Here is a 10,812-nt window from a genome sequence, read left to right as displayed (position 1 = left end):
TTGATTTCATCAAAAATAATACAGGATCTGTCGGATGTTATTTGTTCCTTGAATCTCTCCAACAAGATATGATTTGTTTCAATTTAAATTCAAGTTTAAATCTTCATTTAAATCTGAATAAATATTCTTCCAGGTGTCAAATAAATCACTTAATCATATTGTTAAATTAATAACAATAAAATCCAATCCAATATTTAATTAGAGAAGCTTCCAAAATGCAACAACAAAGTTCGAATGCGCATGACCTAAGTGTCGTAGCAACATGCTGGAACATCGTGTCTATCATGTGTCCCTCTGCACCTCCATCCATACAAATTAAGCAAGCTAGGTAAATCTTAAACACTTCTCCATGTTATTGTTTTACAAAATGCAAGCTAATCTAAAGGGATAATCCACAAGGAACTTCATATTATGATGTGGAAGCTATAGACCACTAATTTCTTAGATGCATGTATACCTTACTTTTATGACATTGGATGAAGCGATTGTTTGGCATGAACATTGATAGAATATGAAAATTTATTCAAACTTGCTGGTAGAATTTTGTGCTCTCAAATTCAGAGTCTAATCATGACTCTCATCATGATAATTCTTTGGAAAACTGGGCAAGCACAAAATGGCATTAGGTTTCAAAAGGGTAAAATTGACTTTGATAGAGATATTCTTCATGTTAAACAATTAATCTATATGACATCTACTTCTTTTAAGGAGCACGTGTATTCTTCAATTCATGAGTTTATAATTATTTGTCATAAAATATCAACCTCCTCTCACACATAGAATCATGTAAGTTAATTGATGTTTTGCTAATCCTAATTAAATTAAATGCAACATTGATAGAACTTCAAAAGAAAATCCTGAAATACCAAACTATTGTTGTATATTTATGGATAATTTAGGAACATTTTCGAGAATTTTTTTAACTAAGATTGAAACTACACCTCCTTTCAAACTCAATTGCATGAAATCACGTGTAATTTCGAATATGTTAACAGTAAGAATTTGAGAAATTTTTTATTTGAAAGTGATTCACTATCGATCATTAGTGTATTTTTTAGTATAATCCTTGACATCTTTTAATTAAATGGAAGAATAATTTCCACAACATAACAATTAATCTATAATAATAATAATAATAATAATAATAATAATAATAATAATAATAATAATAATAATAATATAAAGCAGACAAATATTTTAATAATTTAGCAGTAATAATGATAAATATAATCTATTGCCGACTTTTGGTCTTGGGCCGTTGTCACCGCATAAAGAGGACAAACCATTTTCTTGAATAATAATGTTTCTCTCTTTTGTCTCTTTCTCACTATTTCTAAAACTTTGCTGACTTTTCTGTCACACTCTCTCTTCTCTTTCTTTCTCCTCTCTGATCGAGTATCTATGCTATGGTGAACATGATGGAATGGCAGAAACAAGTTCAGAGCGGGAATGTCGATGCCATGTATGTCAAAGTCATGACTGATGAACAACTGGAAACTCTCCGGAAACAAATTGCTGTTATGCTACCATTTGTGAACAGCTTGTTGAGATGCATAAAACTCTCTCTGCTCAACAAGATCTTGCAGGTATATCAATAATTTGCTTCAGAATCGCTTTTTCAAATTTCGGAATTATTACTTTTTCTGTTTAATTTTAGTATTTAACCTAAAGTTAGATAAAAAGTTTAGGGCATGTTTGGAATCACTGTAATTACATAGTGATTTTTTGTTATTTTGCTGTGTGATTTATGTTTTCTGCAAATTCCATAATGTTCTTTTCTGACAGTTTGATTTGTCTGCATCATGTTTAATGTTGAGTGGTACAGAAAACTAATCTATTTATGGAAGGGTAAATTGGTACAAACACTTCTGAAATTGAGAAGGAATATCTGGATATTTCATTTAAGGGAATATGATAGTGTGACTCTGCAAAATATCTGCAATGTTTAATTTTTCTTAATAAGGACATAACATTGAATTTCAAATTTGAACATTTTTGCAGTCATAAAGAATAATTTTTTACCAAAAAATTGTAATATACCAAATGCTGAGGTGGCATAATGTATGTTTGGTACCTGATGGATGTATGTCATAGTGTAGCTTTTGCATAGTAAGTTCTTACCGGTGTGATCAAGATCGAGCTTTCTGAAGCAATATCGTAAAAAAAAACGTGTTGGGTCTTTTTTTGGGCTTGTATTATGATTTTCCATGTTTTTGTACATGTGTGTGTATATATGTATGAAATTACTCTTTTTCCCTTTGGTACCGTAGGATCTTACATCCGAGTTTTAGGATCTTTCACTAGCCGACTAATCCTACTTAAAATCTCGTGTTTGACTACATTGTTCCTACACTACATTGCTCCCCGCGACGCCAAACATACACGTAGAAAATCAAACCTTGTTGATTTTTTTTAACTACATATTGCTTTGGCTTTTATCTTGAGGTTGTATAGATTATAGGACCTTGTAATTCTCACAGCTTCACTATAGAATTAGTAGAAATTTGTTTCTTTTGGTATATAATAATTGACATTGTTATTAAGATCCAGCTTCTCGGACGAAATGCTAAATTTTTTGTTCCATCAGGGGTTAGGCTGGGAAATATATACTGTGATCCGTTGATGGCATCTGGTCACAAGATCACATCGAGACAGAGGTGGACTCCTACACAGGATCAGCTCCAGATTCTCGAACGCATATTTGATCAGGGAAACGGAACTCCGAGCAAAGAAAAAATCAAGGAAATTGCTACTGAACTAAGCCAGCATGGTCAAATATCTGAAACAAATGTTTATAATTGGTTCCAAAATAGGCGTGCTAGATCGAAAAGAAAGATGCAAAACGGGGGAACTAGTAACACGGAGTCAGAGGTAGAGACGGAGGTTGATTCCAAAGATAAGAAGACAAAACCAGAGGAATTTCAGTCTCATCAAAATGTTGCTGCAGGAGATGAAAATTTGTGCTTCCAGAACCCTGAAAAAGGCTCTGAATTGCAGTACTTGAATTCCGATTCTAACAAAACATATTCAATGTTTCAATCGGATGGTAACATAAGATCTTCAAGAAATTTGAACGGTGCCGGTGCATCTCTTTATGATGAAGTGCTATCAAACTCAAGTATGTAACATCTTTTTATGAGCTTTTTTGGTATATCTTACATAGTATAAGAATATTATTTCACTAATGGTGTCGGCTACATGGACATGATCAAAACAAAAATTGGCACATGCGTTTGCCGGGAGTCGAACCCGGGTCTATTGCTTGGAAGGCAATTATCCTGACCGTTGGACTACAAACGCCTGCTATATATATTTAATTTTTACTAGAGCTGTGTTTGGATGAACAGTTTCATTAAGCGATTATAGCATAAGCGCTTATCACATAAGTGCTTATGTATAAGCTAAATGTATAGTAAAACAGTCTTGGTGATTACAGAAATGATCTGAAAACAGTTTATTAGCATGTCAGAAGCTGTTTTCTCAAGCTTTTTCAAATAGTCTCACAAGTGTTTATACTAGTTGTTAAGCTAAAATATATAAGCCCAAACTGATCTTGTAGATTACAGATTTTAGTTAAATGAACCTTCGAAAACTCTAGTCGAAATTCTTTGGCGAATTCTTAAATTAGTTCTACCAAGACATGCGCAAGAAACTTGACATGTCAATGATAATAGGTACTCGCCATATAGTAACTTTGTGTTGTTGACAAGGAAAACTGGTATTGCGATCATTTTTTCCTTTGATTTTTCAGGGAATGATTATCTAGCTGGAAAAATGGAAGTGTCTGGGAGCTACAATTTATATCAGCAATCAGAAGACTATAATTTGGCAGGTTGATATTTGGATCAATTGTGACTAGTTGTGAATAACTTGGAGTGTTTTGCTTGGGTTTATGTTGGTGTGAAATCAAGTTGAGTCAATCAAAACTATTAATATAGCCACCTCTTAGGATAGTTACTGGAAATATTTCCAGAGAATGGCATATAAATGTTATTAACTTCATATTTTGGAGCTTGTTTCTTGATTTGCTCACTTTCACTATTTTCTTTCTGCAATATATTTTCCAGTTTTAGAAGGAATTATGTAAGGCATAATAATAATAATCCATTAATTTAGTTTATAAAATATCACTATTAAGAAATTTAGAACTTAACATGACTGAGTTTTTGTATAGTTTGAAGTTTGGGTGTTCGTCGTGCGGTTTGGTTGATTGGTTTTTAGAAAAAAATCAAACTAAATCAATGCGGTTTGATTGGTTCAATTTTTTACAAATATTTTATTGAGCCATACATACACATACAGATGACAACATAATTTTGTATTTAGTCATTCATACACTATCAAATAACAACAAAGCTCATCATATTTGAACAACAATTTCCCATTTAATATGTAAAATTAGATTAGATAAAAGTAGAATAATAAACATAAAATAATAACATAAAACAATATCAAAAATATAATAATAAAATAAAAAATAGAAGAGATGAGAGATTAGTGAAGATGAAAAAGAAAGAACATAAGAGAGGAGAGATTAAAGAAGAAGATGTGCGATAAAAATGAAATTGAAAGAGGGAACATTTGCATAAAAATGAGAAGGTGAAAAAGAAAGAATATAAGAGAGTAGAGATTAGAGAAGAAGAGACATGATATATATTGCAAAGAAGGCGCGATAATGCTAGGAGAGATTTGAGAAGACTAAAACTGAAACCATAAGTGCAAGAATGAGAAAACTATTTGTAATCATAAGGCTAAGGTATAATAGGTTTAGGTTTGAGTTGAATGTGAGTTAAGTGAAATTTAGGTTCTAACATAATGTGGTTTGATTCGGTTTGGTTTGGTTTGATTTGTAAAATACAAAATGCAAACAGAACCGAACCGTGCAATTTTGTTAAAAGATGACCCAAACACATTCGAACTAAATGCAGTTTTTTGCGATTTCGATTTGGTTTGGTTCGGTTTGCGGTTTCTATTGGGTTGATTCGATTTTGAACACCCCTAATTTGAAGACTAATCATATTATTAAGATATTAAGCAATTAGGGCAATGCATAACTCATCGTGAGTAAGAGGGAAAATGGGAGTAGCTAAGACATATTTCGTCTTGAAATACTTCCATTTCTCCATGTAAACATGACAAACTTTATTTTTTACGTGATATAAATAAAACAAGTCCATACTCGTCGTCTCCTTGTGAGACAGGGTTAACCTAAAAAAAGGTGGAAGAAGAGGTTAAGGGAGGCCGAATCTATGTCTCCCTGATATTCATACCAATAGTAAAAAGCCCTCACGAAGCCCCAAGCACACGAATGAAGCTTGGGGGAAGGATACGAAGATGGTCTAATAATTTCTTCTCAAAGAAAGTTAAATGAAGTCGAATGCCTAACTGCTGGAAAATGCACTCGTAGAAAGGAGTAAAGCACACCCTCAAACTCATCGCACACCCGCTTGTCGTTAAGGATCACTGAGATAGCCCGCTCAGAAGGGGACCCCACCTTGAAAGAAGCTGGTGCCACTTTAGCTTCCTGTATGCAGGAAGAAGGTGTTTCTAAATATTTTGGGTCCACCCAATAATCAACTTTAATGATTGTTTTTGCCATCAAAGTGCTAATCTTGTATCTGCATTATAAAAAAAATCAAATAGATTAGGTGCAATGGGTCTGGAGTAAAAATGCGATTTCATCTATGGATATTAAATGAAGTAACCCATTCCCCGCAAGAGGCAGGGACTCCCCTTAGCGCACTGAGGGGCACCCTCCTTGGCTGATTCCTTTGATCTACCGTGAGTATTAATGAACCAATGACAATGGTGTAGCTGTAACGAGAAAGCTCAGAGGCTGGAGCAAGAGTGTCGATGACCAAACCCATAAAGTGGAACAAAATGAAGAGCAGCGGGAAGACGAAAAAAATTTTTGAAGAAAAAACTAACCTTTTACAAAGAAGTTATCCAAAAATTGACGGATCAAATCAAAGGCAAGGGAAAGATCCAATGGTGGTAGGATATTTGTCCCATCAAGCATAATGTAAATCCAGAAACACTCAAGTACCACAAGTAGGGGAATTATTTCCTAGTCTGCACACCTAGGGTTATGTGCTAGGGTAAAAATGCGAAACGTCTCAGCGACAATAAGGTATTTATTGTGCTTGTCCCCACTACTTTTACACTCATGCCACCACAAGTAGGGGAATTATTTCCTAGTCTGCACACATAAGGTTATGTGCTAGGGGAAAATGCGAAACGTCTCAGCGACAGAAGGGTATTTAATGTGTTTGTCCCCACTACTTTTACACTCACACCAAGCGTTCCGTTTCCATTTCATGGCAGGTCATATTCTTGGAGGCCGATCAAAATTGTTAAAGGCTTCCCCGACTCGCTTAACTGATCGACTAAGCATTCGGGGAAATTGTTATGAGCTGGTTAATGACCCAAATCAGTTGAGGCCCACATCCATTCAAATCCATTCTACTTGACTTAAGGTATAAAAATCAGTTCATAAGGAAAGTAAGGTACATTTCACTATACTCATCTAACATCTTTAACTAACTTGGGAGTTGGAGCGCTAACCTTGCAGGTCCATCCCCGGACCGCCATATCAAAGATAAAAACCACTGGTTCAAGATCCTTAAATCATCAATTACATCCAATTCTGATTCCAGGACAGAACATTATATATCACCATTAATAGAAATTAGTAGGGTTTCTTTTCACGGTTTAAATGGGTAGAGACGCCTTGTCTCTTCTCTTTTTCTGTCTTGCTGAGGAGGTTTAAAGTATAGGCATCTTAATGTTTATGGAATATAACAAGCTCAAGTTGATTAAATGTACTAGAAATACTCAAATTCATTCGCATGTCCTCTATGCGGACGTTGTTATGATTTTCTTCATGGGAGCCTTGTCCAATCTTGAAGCTTTATTTGACTTCTTCCTGAAGTATGCTCAAATTTCAGGCCGATATATCAATCCTAAAAAATAATAGTTTTTGGAGGTTCCATTTCCCATACCAGACTTTCCAATATGGTATCCACATTTGGTCTTAACATAGTCTCATTTCCTTGCCTTTCACCTGGCTGGATGTTCCAATTTTTAAAGGTAGGCTAAAGGCTACCCCCTTCCAGCTGGTTGTTGACAGGATCCACCAAAAGCTTGACTAATGGAATGCTTCACTATTGTCTTTTGTAGATAGAATCTAATTATTCAAAAGTATAATTCATAATATGCTCATATACTAAACCACCCCTTATTCTTGGCCGATTAGCTTACTTAAATACTTGGAAAACACCTAAGGAATTTTGCTTGGATTGGTGATATGCATCATAAAAAGTTGGCGATAGTTTCTTGAAAAATTGTCTACACTCCGACTGCTAATGGTGGGCTTGGCCTCAGATCCCTTGTGTCGCTTAATGTTGCTACAAACTTAAAAAATGGGTTGGGACTTGATGTATTCAAACTGTCAGTGGGTTGGCTTTTTAATATCCAAGATTTAGAGGAATGGATTCTACATTAAACATAACATCTTCTCTTCAATTTGGAGTGGCATAAAACCTCATTTCCAAACCATCATCTCTAACTCAAGGTGGGTTGTTGGGATAAGTTTTAGGACCAACTTTTGGAGGGATGAATGGTGTGTTGGTGCTTTAGGTGACATCTTGCATGTTGCTCATCAACTCCAGCTCAATTTAAAGGCCAAAGTGAATGTCCTCATATCTAATCAGGAGGTAGTTTGACACTCTTCATTCATGAATTGGTACAAATGTAACACTGATGGTGTTGCTATTGGACCTGTGTTTACGGTGATTTCCGGTAAACAACCGCTAGTCTTCCAAACTATAATAAATATGATTTGGTTACTCGCAGGATCGACTAGATTGATCCTAGGACACATAGTCAAAAAGATTGTTATCAATGGTCATTTGAACCATAGTCATGATTCGTCTTCGTTAATAAGAATTGTTTCGAATGAAACGAGTAATCTTGACAATCACTTGGTTATACGTAAGTATAATTTCAGTGAAAGGATAAGTGAAATAACATATGAAACGAAAGTATTGTTAAAGCGTAAAGAATCTTAAAATGCAGGAATGTTAAATACTTCAAAAGTAAATGACATGAAAGTAAAAATACAGAAATGTAAATGGCAAGAAGTAAATGAAATGCAATAATACTGAAAGATATTTGAAAACGAAAGAGAATACACATGTATTAAAATGGTGGTGTCATACGTACATTTTCTCAGCGAACTCTTTCTCTTAACACTTGATACTTGAGTAATATGTGAGTGATTTGTACAAAATGAACACACAGAATCCTAACATTAAGACTCCTATTTATACTAATTTCGACCTTAACGGCCCTACGCTAATCTAATGCCACGTTTCTCATAAGAACTCCAGGGACGCCATCTGTTATTTAGACAGTTACGAAACCGTCTTCGAATTTCAAATCTCCCCGCCTGAGTCCTTCTTCGACGCGTGGCAGTGTATTTAAAAACACTACGAAAACACGCTAAGTAGTAATACTTGAACATATTTCATAAATTTTGTCTAAGTCCTCGAAGACATACACTTCTACTAGCTTCAGTATTTATTATCTTCATAACGAACTTAGAAGTCTTCATTCTCGAAGCATGGCCATCAGGAGCCATTCTTTTATTTTTAAGGGATGGTCATCAGTAACCATCTTTCCTTCGAATTTTTACTTCTTCGAAGAACCAAATTTGTAAAACGAAATCTTCAGCTAACAAATTGCCCCCAATAAATGCCTGTTTCGAAAATCAAGAGAAATAGGCGTTTCTTGCCATCATAAGATTTCGTCTCTTGTTGATCTTTGAAAGTTCCAAGATTGCTGACTAATGTCATAATCATTGCTGACCCTGTTTCCAAAACGCCTTGTCATTTTCAAAGATGTCTTCTCATAACTTACATTCCCACTGTAATACGGTGAACTGACTTTTTAATAATCGGAATGTCGCGGTAAGCAAGAGTCGCCACCGACTTTTATTTTATCCAAACAGATTCGGAAAGGCAAAAAGAAACAGAAAAAAACCTTTTAAAAGAAATCTAAGTTCGGGGGGTAATTTATGCAAAGGGAAGGTGTAAGGCACCCTTTGCATCCATGGTTCTCCATGGGCTCTTAATTGCTTTGCTTGCTCATTTGTTTAGAAAATGTAGATGAAAGAGATAGGGACTTTAGCTTGTGAATAAGCGTTGCCCTTTTGAAAAATTATGAGAAAGAATATAATAAAAAGGTTTGAGCATTGCAAGGCAATTACCTTAAACTCAGATGATAGGTCTCTTTTTGCCTTTCAGAATGAAAGGGTCTATCCTTGCCATAAGAGGGCAGGAAGCCTTTCGTTTGGAGGTTGAAGGGTCATCGAAGCATCCTTTGCCATAAGACTGTCTCATGCCATAGAGGGGCAAGTAGTCTAAGGCAAGGATCAGAATAAGCCATCTTTGTTAGGCAACCAGAAGATACCTCAGCCTTTTTCCGTAGGCAACTTCCGAGGGTCGAGGTCATATTGTGTATCGAAGGCAGCATCATTTAGGGTCGTATGACCTTTAGTATTCGAGGCAGCATGGCTGAGGTATCCTCGAATTCGAGGGACGAGGCTTATTCTGCAAAACACAAAGGCAACAGGCAACAGGCAGCAAGGCAACAGAGAGGGTTACCCAAAAAGCGTGCGTGTGTGCATCAATCACGTGATTCAATTCGAATATTTATCTTTTAATTAATTATTCTAAGTCAGTTTAAGGTTGCCACTCCCTATTTTACTAACCACGCAGTACATAATAATATAAAGCAATAAAGGGGGCGGGAAATTGTAACCAGTGGATCCCTTATCAGGGTTTGACACAAGTAATAATAATAATCATAAAGAATATAAAGATGAGGTTTAGGGTTACCAACAACGTAGCTTTGGCAATTGACAACCCTGAAAAAGAATGTAAATAAAAAGTTGGGTGAGTGTATGGCTAATTCGAAGGTTGGCAGGGTTAACCAGAAAATAAAGAATAAATAAATAAAACAATTAATAATTAAGTAAGCGAGGCCACTTAGCTTTGGTTCGATTTGATCTGATGTGGTTAGAGTCGGAGGTTGCCTCGGAGGTAAACCTAAAAAATGGCAAAGGCAGAAAAGAAAGTGAGTGTAGGAAGAGTCCATTGACTTTTGAGGGCTTTTTAGCCCTAATAACAATTTTATACTGCAAATAAAAATTTAAATAATAAAATAGAGTCGGAACTTAGCTTCGTAAAAGGCGTGGCGCACAATCGGAAGGTACTTGAAAAGACAATCCTGAAAAGGCACAGAAAAGAAACATTCAGTGTAGGGCATGGTCTTCGTGAACCCTGATTAGGGTACGAATTTAAATAAGCGAATCACAAACGATTTAATTAATTATTGGTCTGGCGGCCTAATTAATTAAATCGATACCGAAAATTAAGTCGGGAGTGAAAATAATTTTTAGGCAATTTTTAGAATTAGAGCAAAATAAATATGAATTTTATAAATAATATAAATAACTTAAATATAAATTAAATAGGAAAACAAATAAATATATAAGTAAAATAAATATGATTAAATAAATAAATAAATCTATAAAAATAATTTAAATGAAATAAATATTATATGTAGATAAATAACTAAATTTAAATAAACTAAGTTTAAAATAATTAATAAACAAAGTAAAATACATAAAATAAATAAATAAAATAAACATTATTTTTTATTTGTAAAAAAGGATTATTTAGAAAAATATATAATTTTTATAAAAATAAATAATGAAACAATATATAAACAAGTTCATGTAATAATAAA

At 34.5% G+C, this 10,812-nt stretch overlaps 1 non-coding gene and 1 pseudogene across 1 annotated transcript; one reads left to right on the top strand and one right to left on the bottom strand.

Moving 5' to 3' along the window:
• Positions 1–1,274: 1,274 nt before the first annotated feature.
• Positions 1,275–4,075, top strand: LOC131649126 (WUSCHEL-related homeobox 13-like; annotated as a pseudogene).
• TRNAG-UCC (transfer RNA glycine (anticodon UCC)) lies at positions 3,229–3,300 on the bottom strand. The gene has a single exon. It is a non-coding gene; the product is annotated as a tRNA-Gly (tRNA).
• Positions 4,076–10,812: the final 6,737 nt, after the last annotated feature.

Source organism: Vicia villosa, linkage group LG2, assembly GCF_029867415.1.
Source record: "Vicia villosa cultivar HV-30 ecotype Madison, WI linkage group LG2, Vvil1.0, whole genome shotgun sequence".
Taxonomy (NCBI): domain Eukaryota; kingdom Viridiplantae; phylum Streptophyta; class Magnoliopsida; order Fabales; family Fabaceae; genus Vicia; species Vicia villosa.
This window is presented reverse-complemented; position numbering and strand designations above follow the sequence as displayed.